At 42.0% G+C, this 12,266-nt stretch overlaps 1 protein-coding gene across 2 annotated transcripts in view; it reads left to right on the forward strand.

Moving 5' to 3' along the window:
- The window catches only part of Zzef1 (zinc finger ZZ-type and EF-hand domain containing 1), a 112,314-nt gene that overhangs the window by 2,901 nt on the left and 97,147 nt on the right, over window positions 1-12,266 (forward strand). The gene's annotated exons all lie outside the window — the stretch shown is intronic.

Consider the following 12,266-nt stretch of genomic DNA (forward strand, 5'->3'; position numbering starts at 1 on the left):
CACCAAAGTTTTGAAAATGCATTGTGATGATTAATATGTTTAAAAGTTTTATGAGATCATAATAATAAAATATCTTTGTAGTAGCAATTAAGATGACAAGTTATTTCCCTTCATTTCTTTTTACCAGCACAGGTTACCATGGTTGTGCATGGTTCATCCTTACAATGTAGGGATCTCTCAATGCAGCTCATTTGTTTCTTGGCCTTTAACAGAAACTTGTGTTTCTGTCCATGCCCACCATCTGTTTTACTTCATTGCAGTGACCTTAGTGCTTCGAGGGTGTATCATTTAAGATGGCCTTAGAGTTGGACCATGGGCCAAAGTCTTTGAGATTATCATTTTATTATATAGCACACCTTTTCTCTTACTGGGTGTGGTTCAGGCAAAGGACTCTTAGATTTGTTTGAAAGAAACAGTAGTTATAGAAGGAAGAGAGAAGGGGGAGGAGGATGAAATTCTTATTTGACGTCAGAGGTTAGCTATTTCTGCTCTTAACATAAGGACACTTCTAGAAAGTCACGTAGGCTTTAGGGCAGGACAAAGTGCTCAGTACAGGAAGGTGATGCAGATGACTTTTTGTTTGGTTTTAAAACAGGATCTCACTTTGTAGTCTGGCTGGTCTAGAACTTGATATATAGACCAAGCTGGCCTTAAATTCATAGAGATATTTACTTCCGTCTGCTCCCCCAAGTGCTAGGATTAAAGACTTGTGCCACCACATGTAGCAGATAACTTTGAGGTGAGAGTTTAAGATGACTGGTTCTCATTTTTATTAATTTACTGTGTTGTGAAACTCTGAAGGGCCCTTTTGGTTGTGGTTTTTGTTTTTGAGACAGAGTCTGAAGCCCAGGTCAAACTCAGAAAATCCTGCTGCCTCAGTCTCTTATACTGGCTACCATGCCTGGCTGTGGAAGGGTTTGATTCACCTCTGTGGTTGTGGTAGTGCCTGGTAACTGTTCCACCTGTGGCCCCAGTGTGCATGAGCAAGCTAAGACACAATCTTCACATGGCAACTTTGTGTTTCATGCTTGGCTTGTGGCCTTTTCTTAACTAGCTCTTTCTTGGCATTGGAGGGAACAGTTAAATATAGTTTTAGTGAAAACTGAAAACAGCCAATGTTGGGTTTAGGAGAAATCTGGAGAAAAAGTTCTAATGCCCACTTTGGTATTATCATGCCAAAGCAATAGTTGCCTGGCTTGCAATGGCTCTGAGCCTAAGAATCATGTGCTTAGAATCATGCACATGTAATTATCCCCTCCCCCACCAGATGTGTATATGCAGCGTAAAGTTGTAGCCAACTACCAACATTGTAACCCCCTGTTCAGCGCCTCAGCTCCCCACTGCCCAGGAGCTTCTTCTGAGTGGGTGGGAGCCCACAGGCCAGCCTGTCTGCCTTCCTGACTCATCCGTCTTTCCCCACTGCCTAAGCCAGTGGTTCACAACCTGTGGGGTCACAACTTCTTCAACAGACCTCTGTCTCCAAAAATACTTACATTACAACTCATAACAATAGCAAAATTATAAAGTAGCAATGAAAATAACTTTATGGTTGGAGATCACAACCATAATAAAGGGTCACAGCATTAGGAAGGTGCTGTGCTCCTAGTTGGTAGGACAGACACTCTCCTGTGCTAGCCTAGCTCTTCCAGCTTTCCCATCTTGGCATCATTGTGTGGTTAGTCCAAGCCTTCCAGAGCAGGGTTCAGGTAGTTCTTTGCTCTGTTCCAAGCCCTGTCCACTTTCAAGTCCACAGAGAAGTGCTTAATAGTAGCATGAAATCTGAGAATGCTTCATCAAACCTAAGACATGAGAGTTGAAATGAATTTGCTTGGCAAAGGAAGAGATATTCCAGTTATAGCATGACATGTGCAAATATATTGAATCGAAAGAGCTTTGGCACATAGGCACAGAGAGGAGAGTCTGAACTCTTCAGTGCAGTCTCCTGTACGGTCTGTTTGTGGCTCAACAAGTCTGTGCTTTGTGAGACAGCATATTCTACTGTTCTTCTGTAGACTAAGCAGGAATTGAGCCTGGAGCCAGCCTGCTTCTGGGCAAAGCAAGGGTTCACTATGGTCTAGACAGGTGATTTTTATTTTAGTTTATTTTAGCCTCACTGTGTAGCTCCAGCTGGCCTGGAATGTGGTAGTTTGATCACATTGACCTCTAACTCCTGGAGCTCTGCTTGACTCTGCCTCCCAAGTGCTAGGATTAAAAGCACTAAGTTACTTTCTTAAAAGGCTGGAAGAGTACTGGAGTGCTGAGTACTCAGGTAATGGGTCATGTTATTTTTCATGTGGGTGATTTCTCCAGCAACACTCTAGGTACCTTCATATTTAAGCCAGTAAAGTGCTGTCTACTGGTCTAAACCCACAGTTCTGGTCTCTGATTATTTCAGCTTCAGTGTTCATGTGTGCAGTGTTTGTTTGTTGTTTTGTTCTGCAGCTCTGGAAGTTAAACCAAGGGCATGCTGGGCAATCACTGTACCACTGAGCTCTATCTCTGGCCTTAACGATGTTTCTTGATCACAGTAGCAGTTGAGGAGTTGAAAATGGATAAGATTAAACACTTAAGTCAGGTTTCCCTTCCTCGTCTGGTTCTGTTATGCTTCTTCTTGTTATTGTTTCGCTTGTTTGCTTGAGACAGGGTCTTACTATGTAGCCTAGCTGGCTTTGAGCTCATGATCTCACTGACTCAGCCTTCAGAGTGTAAGGATTAGTGGCATGTACCACCACACCTGGCTTTGGTTCTGCTGTACTTACTATCTTCTGATTATACTTCTTGTCTCCCACATGAAACCATCAAAGTGTCCTGCCCCTCCATACTGTTAATAGTTACCTTGTGCATGCAAGCCCATAGCAGGAATGTTATAAAGAGAGACCTCAGGGGACCAGGGAGATAGTTTAATTGGCAGAGCACTTGCCTTCCATTCGTGAGACTGTGGGCTCAATTCTCAACAACAGCAAAAAAAAAAAAAAAAAAAAAAGACACACTTCAGAGCTGGAGAGATTACTCAGTGGTTAAGTTCCCAGAACACACTACTGTGCATAACTCCTGTTCCAGAGTACCTACATCCTCAAGCACAGACACATACACAGTGTACTTACATGCAGGCAGGCAAAACCTGCATACACATAAAATACAAAATAAAATGTAAAAAGACAATTCAAGAGGCTTTCCCAAGAATGTGATACACACCTGTAGTCCCAGAACTCCAGAGTCAGAGGGAGGCAGATCTCTGTGAGTAAGGTCAACTTGGTCTGTATAGTTTCAGGCCAGCGAATGCTACATAATGAGACAGTGATCTCAAAACAAACAAACAAAAAAGAGGCTTGAATCAGGAAAAGAAGGTGTGGCAGACCAAGTAGCCATCTTTGTGGAGATGAGTTTTGACCTCATTTGTTTGTTAGAAAGACAAAGGGTATGTGTAAGAAGCGCTCAGTGAGTCAAGTACTGAGTGAATTTGTGCTATTAAAATGGGCACAGTCATGTCAAGGATCCTAGCCTCAGATCCATTGGAAAAAGCCTCCCTCACCCCTATAAGGCTCAGAGGGCAAAGCCTTCCTCTGATCCATGTGTGGATGCTGATACTGTGTGCACCATAGTAAGCACCCTTCTGTCTTTTTTGGCATGAAGACTCCTCTCCTACAAAGACTGCTCACTCCACTACAGAGACTGCTGCTGCTGAAATTATCCAAACCTGTCTTCTTGGTCCATCTAGATATCATAAACCTTGCCTCCTTGTTTATTTGTATGTAATAACCCTACCTTCTTGCTTAGTTGTGTATAATAACTCCCCTGGGCTTCCTGGATGCTGCATTTCACCATCAGAAAGCCCAGTCCACAGAGAGGCGAGAGTATGGGGGCAGGGAAAGGAGATTGGTGTGTGTGTCTGTGTGTCTTTTTTAATTCCCTCACAACCCCAGTCAGGTCCGTCTTTGAAGCCTCGCAAAGATGCAGCAGCCATGACTTGACTTATTTTGGAATATGGACAGACTAGTGAGTTTTGGGCACCTCTTTCCAAGGCAATGTTTTTCAAATTGTCCCTTCCGTGTATTAGACATCTACTTAGAGTCTATCTTGTTTAAAAGAGAAACAGAATAGAATGGAATAGAAAAATCTCATAATACAACCTGTCTGGTGAAGCTGTAACATTATTTCATGATATTTTCTACATCAATTATATATATCCTTAGTCTCTTATAATAAAATTAAATATTTCTGTTTTGGTGGACCAGTCAATAAAACTTGATACACTATTATGAATTTCACTGGCAAGCTACAGGTATACTAAAGGGGACAACCAGAATAGAAATGAGACTAAGGCCTTCCCCAAAAGAGATGGTTGAATGGAGGGGGACACGGGACTTAGAAGACCTGATTCCTGCTCTCTCTGATCTACAGGCCACCTTTAGACAGAAGCAGATGTATTCTGAATGGCCTCCCCAAGGGGTTTTCTATTGACTATAGGAAAGAGACTGACTCACAGATCATTAGCTTTTTCTTACCAATACCTGTATGAGAAAGTGGCTGAACACTCAAAGAAGCTGGAGAAGGGTTCAGATGGTATAAAGCATATGCCTCCGTACCTCCAGTACTGGGGACCTAATATAAGGCCAGTGCTCTCCCACTGAACTGCAGCCCAAGGCTCATGCATTAACATTTTGTAGGTTCTTTCAATATGAGGGTGCATGTAGATCTGGGATGGTCAGATCTCTCTGCCCTTAGTACTCTGCAGTAGCCTCATGTGCCCTTACTATAATACTTTAGCTTCAGCAGTTCTCACATCTCTGTACCTTTGTCATTCTCTTCGTTTTCTGCCTTACTCTGTTCCCACCACACCAGTCTGCCATGCACTCTGTTTCTGTGCCCACATTCTGTCTCTTCTATCTGCCATAGCTACACCTCTTCATAGGCTTTCTAACCCTCCAGTTACCTGTAGAGCTCATACAAGAGTTAATTTCTCTGAGTATTTCCCTTTAATACCCTGTCCCCTCCTGGGTTTCTGATCTCTGCAGTTTGGTTGGCTTATGGTATAATGATTGGTACTGTGGAGGTTCAGAATATATAGACCAGAATTCAAACTTGAGCCATTATTTACCATTACTAACCATGTGGCTTTGAACAAAATACTATCTTTGCTCCTCACCACTGGAAAAGAAGCATGGCCTGTAGGATTACTGTGGCAAGTTGAATAGGTTTGTGAAATGCTCATAACTGTCTTGGTGTGTGGCAAAGGCTCTGTGTATATGAGTTGTTATGGTAGTTAATGCTGTGACTTCTCTTGTTCTAGTGATCATTATCTATGACATTGCTGCTGTTAGTTTATAGATCTGTCTTTTAAGCTATGAGGGGTTTAGAGGGCAAGTTCTAGCCTTTATATCCACAGCTCCAAGCACAGGCTCAGGCATGTGCAAAATGTCTGCATGGAATGAGTGTGTGTATGGTTAGATGCTGCAGTCCTGTAAAGCATGGTGGATGCTCAGGAACATGAACATTTTAAGAACAACTTCTGCCCATGCCTTTAATCGCAGCACTCAGGAGGCAGAGGCAGGCAAATCTCTGTGAGTTCGAGACCAGCCTGGTCTACAAAAGCTAGTTCCAGGACAGCCTCCAAAGCCACAGAGAAACCCTGTCTCTAAAACAAAACAAAACAACAAAAAAGAACCAACTTCTGGGTGTTGGAAAATTAAGTATTAATTTAAAGAAGGTGTTAACAAAGCTGTTGTGATTTTTTCCTCAGCCCAAATGCCTTATGTTTTGTATAAAGTCTCTATTATATTCATTACCTATTGACAGATGAACAGAATAATTGTTAAAAATAGCAGAAATGTCACTACTTCTGGTTTTGGTAGGTCTTTTACTGGCGGTGTGGTAGGAATTGTCTGTGAAGTGGCGTGCTGTGCAGCAGTGGGTGCCGGCAGCACCTGAGGTGTGAAGCGTGGGTGGGAATGGGACTTGGCTGCTGCTTCAAGGTTTAGAGTGTGAGGCTCACTTGCAAGGCTGATAGATAGACGTAGCCTGGGCAGCAGGACATGATGGAGGACAAGGATGGAGCTAAGTTTTAAGTATCTGATCCCTAGACTGCAAGGAACCCCAGTGCTTACCTGACGAAAGGAAGGGGAATGGAGTGGATTCATTGGCAGCTGAGTGAACTTGGACAAGTTTCCTGGCCTCTATATAGGGCTCTAAAATGAGGAAGTTAATAGTGTAATTACTGTTACAAGAATTAATGATATTATGCATATAAACTGTTATGAGAATTAATGTTATGCATATAAAACATTTTCACAACAATTGGAATTTACCAAGTCCTCAAACATTACTTAAGTTTCCCAACCCATATGTTATTCCCAACTGAATTATTGCTGCATTTACCATGGAGTCATACAAGTGTCATTTTCTTAGTATGTCATGCTATCCGAAAGTAGAAAGTAGCTATTACTGGTCCTGTTGTAGTCACACCTGGACACTTGAGGTTCCATGCCACCTCCCTCCTCACTCCTTTGTCCACTTTTGTATTGGGATATGCTTTGAATCTTTGTGGACTACCAATGGAATGCAGGCCTTGTGCAAGCTACGTAAGCACTGAACAAAATATGTTACACTGCCAACTGCCATTTTTTAAACTCTATTATACAAAACTAGAAATGCAGATAAGTAAAATTGGGAAACTATAAAACCTGTTACCACTATTTTGTTATTGTTTTGTTTTTGAGACAGGGTTTCTTAGTGTAGTTCTAGCTATGCTGGAACTCACTCTGTAGACCAGGCTGGCCTCGAACTCACAGAGATCACCTGCATTTGCCTTTGGAGTGTGGGGTTAAAGACGTGTGCCACCACTGCCTAGAACCTATTGCCATTATTAACACCTAATTGTTTTCTGGTCTTTTAAGCACATATACATACATTTCTATTACACAGATTATTATTACACAGATGCCTTTTCTTCAAACAATATTCTTTTTAAAATATGCTTTACTTAAATTACATTTTATTTAAGTTTTTTATTTGTGCATGTGGGAAGCACGCGTGAACCAGGATGTACATGTGGAGGTGAGAGGACAGCTTGTAGAATTGGTTCCTTCTTTCCACCATGTGGGCCTCACAGATTGAACTTGGCTCATCAGCTCCTTTGTACTATGAGCCACCTCTCTAGCATACCTACATTTTTTTAGTTAATGATCTTCAGTTTTCCATGTCTGTTTAATCACATACCCAGTCCATATTCACATTTGTCCAATTGTTCAAACAATCTCATTCATGGTTGCTGTCTCCAGTGTGTATAAACTGTTACCTAAAAGAGAGGAAACATTACATTGCTTTTTAAAGGGGGACTGCAAACCTGGGTGTGGCTGTGTAGGCCTTTAATCCCAGCATTCAGCCAGGGCTGCTAAACGGTGAGACTCAGTCTCAAAAAAAAAAAAAAAAAAAAAAGGAGGGGGGTCAGGATCAGGGGGTGGGGGTGCTGGCAGGATTGTTCAGTGGTTAGAAGTACTTGCTGCTGAAGCCTGGTGACCTAAGTTTGATCTGCAGAACAGTAATTAAAAAAAAAATTAACTCATCCATTCCACACTTGAAGTAGATACTTTCAGTTTTTGATTTTTAGTTCCCTTTTAATTCCAGCAGGTGGATCTCCAGGAGTTCAAGGCCAGTATGATCTACATAGTGAGTTCCAGGCCAACTAAGGCTCGTGAGACCCAATCTTAAAAAACAAAATTGGAGGGGGCTATTTTCATTAGTTGCATATGTGCATAATGTAGACTCCACTCAACATAAAAACAGTGGCTCTGTTCTTTCTTAGTGTCTTCCCAAGAACAGTTGCTTTCCAGGGTTTGCTATATTTTGGGTGTTCACTGTGGTATCACTCATCAAATAACATGCTCCTTTGAGATTTAAAAAAAAATATTTATTTACTTTATGCATGTGTTTGTGTGAATGTATATCTGTGCACCGTGTGTGTGTGTGTGTGTGTGTGTGTGTGTGTGTGTGTGCAGGAGTTTAAGTTCAGAAGAGATGTTGGAATCCTTGAACTGGGGTTAGAGATGGTTGTGATTCACTGTGTGGGAGCAGCCAGGACCCTTAATCAGTGAGACGTCTCTCCAGCTCCACTTCTTTGGGGATTTCTTTTTTAAATTTATTTAACTTTTATTTTGTGTTCATTGGATTCAGATTCCCCCAGAAACTGGAGAGCTGCCATGTGGGTGCTGGAAATTGAACATGAAGAGCATCCAGTGCTGTTAACCACTGGGCCATCTCTTCAGCCTCTTTGAGGTTTTTCAGTATTGGGTTTTACCCATTTTATTCCCATCATTAGGAGATGAACCTTTTGCCTTCCTGATCTCATCTGCTGTTCTTAGGATGGTATCAGTTTTGTTTGGATCACCCTTTGTTATTTGCATAACCAAGATTAGGTAAATTCTATCCCCCCCCCTCCAGCTGAGTTCTATAGTATCCCACTAGGACTTCCCCTTAGTTAGAAATCTTTTTTACCTTCTCTGGGGTTAACAATTGAATTGGTTCTTTAAAAAAAGGTTGTGCTGTGTGAAGTATCAATCCAGGCCACCTTCTGTGTGCCAAGAAGGCACTGACTGCTGTGCCCCAAATGCAGTCCCTGTACTTTTGTCCTTAAGCTTTATGTGCTTTATTATTATTTGAGCTACAGATTCTCTGTGACTTGTCTGAATGTCATCAAACAAAAATGGCCAACATGTTCTGACACATTGATGTTCTATCAGCGCAGCTTCTGTTTTTTTTTTGGTTTGTTTGTTGTTTTGAGACTATATTACTGTGTAGTGTTGGCTGTCCTGGAACTTACTGTGTAGACCAGGCTGGCCTCAAACTCATAAAGATCCATCTGCCTCAGCTTCCCTATTGCTGGGACTAAAGGCATGTTTTGCCATGCCTAGCCTACCTTCTTAAAAATATATATTTGTATTTTATTTATGTGTATTTGTGTGAATGCATGCTATGTGTGTAAAGAAGCCCTCACAGACCAGAAGACAGTGTTGGCTCCCCTAAGCCTTCTGATCTTCTGTAAGGTGGATTTGTCATCCTCCAGATTGCTGTGGTTGGATTCTATTCTTCCCATTCTTGTGATGTTCCTTCATTCTGGTGCCAGCCCTCTAGGTGCCTTCTGAAAAGGAAGCTTCTTTCTTTCTTTCTTTCTTTCTTTCTTTCTTTCTTTCTTTCTTTCTTTCTGTCTGTCTGTCTTCTTTCTTTCTTTCTTCCTTTCCTTCCTTCCTTCTTTCTTTCCTTGTCTTCCTCTTTTCTTTTTTGAACAGTATAAGAATGTCTTTATTCGCTCACAGTATTGTGGCTGAGTATTGATTTCTGGGTTAGGAAATCCCCTCCAAAAGATGCACTGTTCCTACCACCTTCTGTCCACTTAATTAGTCCCATTCTGATTCTTCACCTTTTACCTAGAACTATTTCTTTCTCCTAGAAATAAGAACTTCTCTATCCCTCAATGTTAGGGAATTTCTTCTCAATTTTGAGGCAGGGTTTCACTTTATAGCCCAGGCTAGTCTTTAAATTTGGAATCCTCCTACCTCTGCCTTTCACAATGGTTGTGTGCCATGGTGCCTGGCTGTTAGGAAGTGCCACTATGTTGTACTGTCAGTCATTATGTCGGTCATTATGTGCTTTGGTGTAGGAAGTCTGTGCATCATCACTGTTGTGGTTTCTCCTCCTGCATTTTGTGCACCATCTGGAACTCATGTTGTTTGGAAGTTGACCTTAGTCTTCTTAATTTTATTTTCCCTCCTAGTTTCTATTATTTCTCTGTTTGCTCTACTTTCTGGTTCCTTTAATAGTCTTTATTTCTCAACCTTTCTAATGAGAGTTTCTTTTCTTAGTTTTTTGAGACAGGATCTTAGGGTATAGTATAGCCCTTACTAGCCTGGTACTTGATGTTTAGCCCTGGCCTGGCCTCAAACCCATAGCACTTCTCCCGCCTCAGTCTCCCAAGGGCTAAGATTATACTCCCAGGTAAGAGTCTTAGTAGCTCAGGACAGTTGGGGGCTGGGATTACAAACTAGAGCTGGACTTGGTGGCCGGGCCTGTAATCCCGCTGTTCTGGAAGCTGAGGCAAGATCACAAGTAAAAGGCCTGCCTTGCTACAGAGTTGATCCTGGTCTCTTGATACTCACAGTTCAATCTTCAGCCCCAGCTAACCAGAACCACAAATTCTTAACTCAGATTTGCAATGGTCTGACAGGGGCTTTAAGTGACCCTCAAACTTCCCTCTCTGTTTTGAGAGACTTTCAACTTTAAAAGAGACATTTGGTTTTTTTTTTTTTTAATGGGACTGAACTTTTCAAGTGTTGAAATTTGTAAGACTGGGGGCTGGAGAGATGGCTCAGAGGTTAAGAGCACTGACTGTTCTTCCAGAGGTCCTGAGTTCAATTCCCAGCAACCACATGGTGGCTCACAACCACCTTGAATGAGATCTGGTGTCCTCTTCTGGCATGCAGAAGATTGTATACATAATAAATAAAATATTAAAAAAAAGACTGTGGGACTTTTTAAGTTTGTAAAATGTTTTTATATTGTGATACCAATGTGTGATCTTGGGAATTAACAAGTAAGGAAAAGTTGTGGCTTAACAGTGGTGTGTGTAAATTGACAAGAGGTCACTTGTGCTGGCTAGTTTTGTGTTGACACACGCTATAGTCATTTGAGAGGAAGGAATCTATTGAGAAAATGCCTTCATAAGATTGGGCTGTAGGCAAGTCTCTAGGCATTTTCTTAATTGGTGATTGATGTAGGAGGCCTAGCTCAATGTAGGTGGGGCCCTTCTTGGGCTGGTGGTCTTGGATTCTATAAGAAAACAGACTGGGCAAGCCAAATAATCGCTTAGAGTAATTTAGTAAGCAGCTCCCCTCCATGGCCTCTGCTTCAACTCCTGCCTCCAGGTTCCTGTCCTGTTTGAGTTCCTATCCTGGCTTCCTTTCAGTGATGGAATATGATGTGGAAGTGTAAGCCCAATGAACCCTTTCTTCCTCAACTTGGTTTTTGGTCATGGTGTTTCATCACCCCAACTAAGACATTCCCACTTACCCTCAGTCTACAGATATGGTGTGGTGGTAAAGCAATCGCCTGGTATGAGCAAGGCCCCCAGTTTAATCTCTAGAACCATCTCTACCAAAACACATACTCCACAAAAATCTGTTCTCCACAGGGTATGGGATGGAGCTCTCCTCTGGTACACTGTACTTCAGTGAGTGTAAACTTTGATCCTGTTCACTTTTTGGATAGTTTGTGAGGCAGAATAGAGGCAGAAGTAATACTGTGATTTTTTTTCTCCCGTTGGTACATTATTTCTAAATTCTCTTTCACCCTGCATATATGCCTAGGGTTTCTGGTTGCAAATGTTGCCTAGGGTATCTGTATTCCTTTTTGAATATTATACTCTTCATATATCTGTGGTGGCATGGAAATGGGCGTATTGTGTCTATCATGGAACCTTGGTGGGTTATTTTCCTGAAGCAGAGGAGTAAGGAAAGGGGACCGAAGTTTTGAGGAAGAGAGGCTCACTTGGAAAGGTCAAAAGATCTTAGCTGTGAGGGTATGTGAGTGCATGTATCAACAGAACAGGAAAGCCAGGGCACAGGGGCTGAGACTGGGAGAAAGGACATAGTTTTGTGATGACAATTTGTAGAATGTGACAAGGTCAGAGGTTATAGATAAAAGGCAATCAATGTTCTGCTAGTGGCTTTAATTGTATGGGACTTTGTTCCTGTGTACGTTGTCCAGGCAGCAGCTCATGAATGTGAGAACTCACCTATCTTTCAGATCAAGAGGAACGTTCAGACCAAGTCCAATGCTGAACCAGGTTTCCCAAACAGCCCAGTAGGGGAAGTACTGAAGCAGTAGACCAACGTAGCACTTATTCTGAGTACCCAATTCTTCCAGATTTTTGTTCTGTGTTTGACATTGTCTATACTTTACATCTCCTGTTGCTGTGACCAAGTTTCCTGTCAAGAAAGGACTTAAGGAGGAAGGGTTTGTTTTGATTCAATCTGAGAAAGGCTACAGAGAGCACCTGCCAGTAAACACATGAGGCCATAATGCATCTACAATCAGGAAGCAAAAAATGGACAGAAAGAGGGGCCAGGCTAAAATGCTCAGAGCCTGCCCATAGCAACCCACACTCTCCAGTCAGGCTCTACTTTCTGAAGGTTCATAGCTTTCCAAAACACCACCACTAGGCAGGGACCAAATGTTAAAAACATGGACCTATGGGGACATTTTCTATTGAAATCACA

The sequence above is a fragment of the Mesocricetus auratus genome, unplaced genomic scaffold (assembly GCF_017639785.1).
Source record: "Mesocricetus auratus isolate SY011 unplaced genomic scaffold, BCM_Maur_2.0 Super-Scaffold_100007, whole genome shotgun sequence".
Taxonomy (NCBI): Eukaryota; Metazoa; Chordata; class Mammalia; order Rodentia; family Cricetidae; genus Mesocricetus; species Mesocricetus auratus.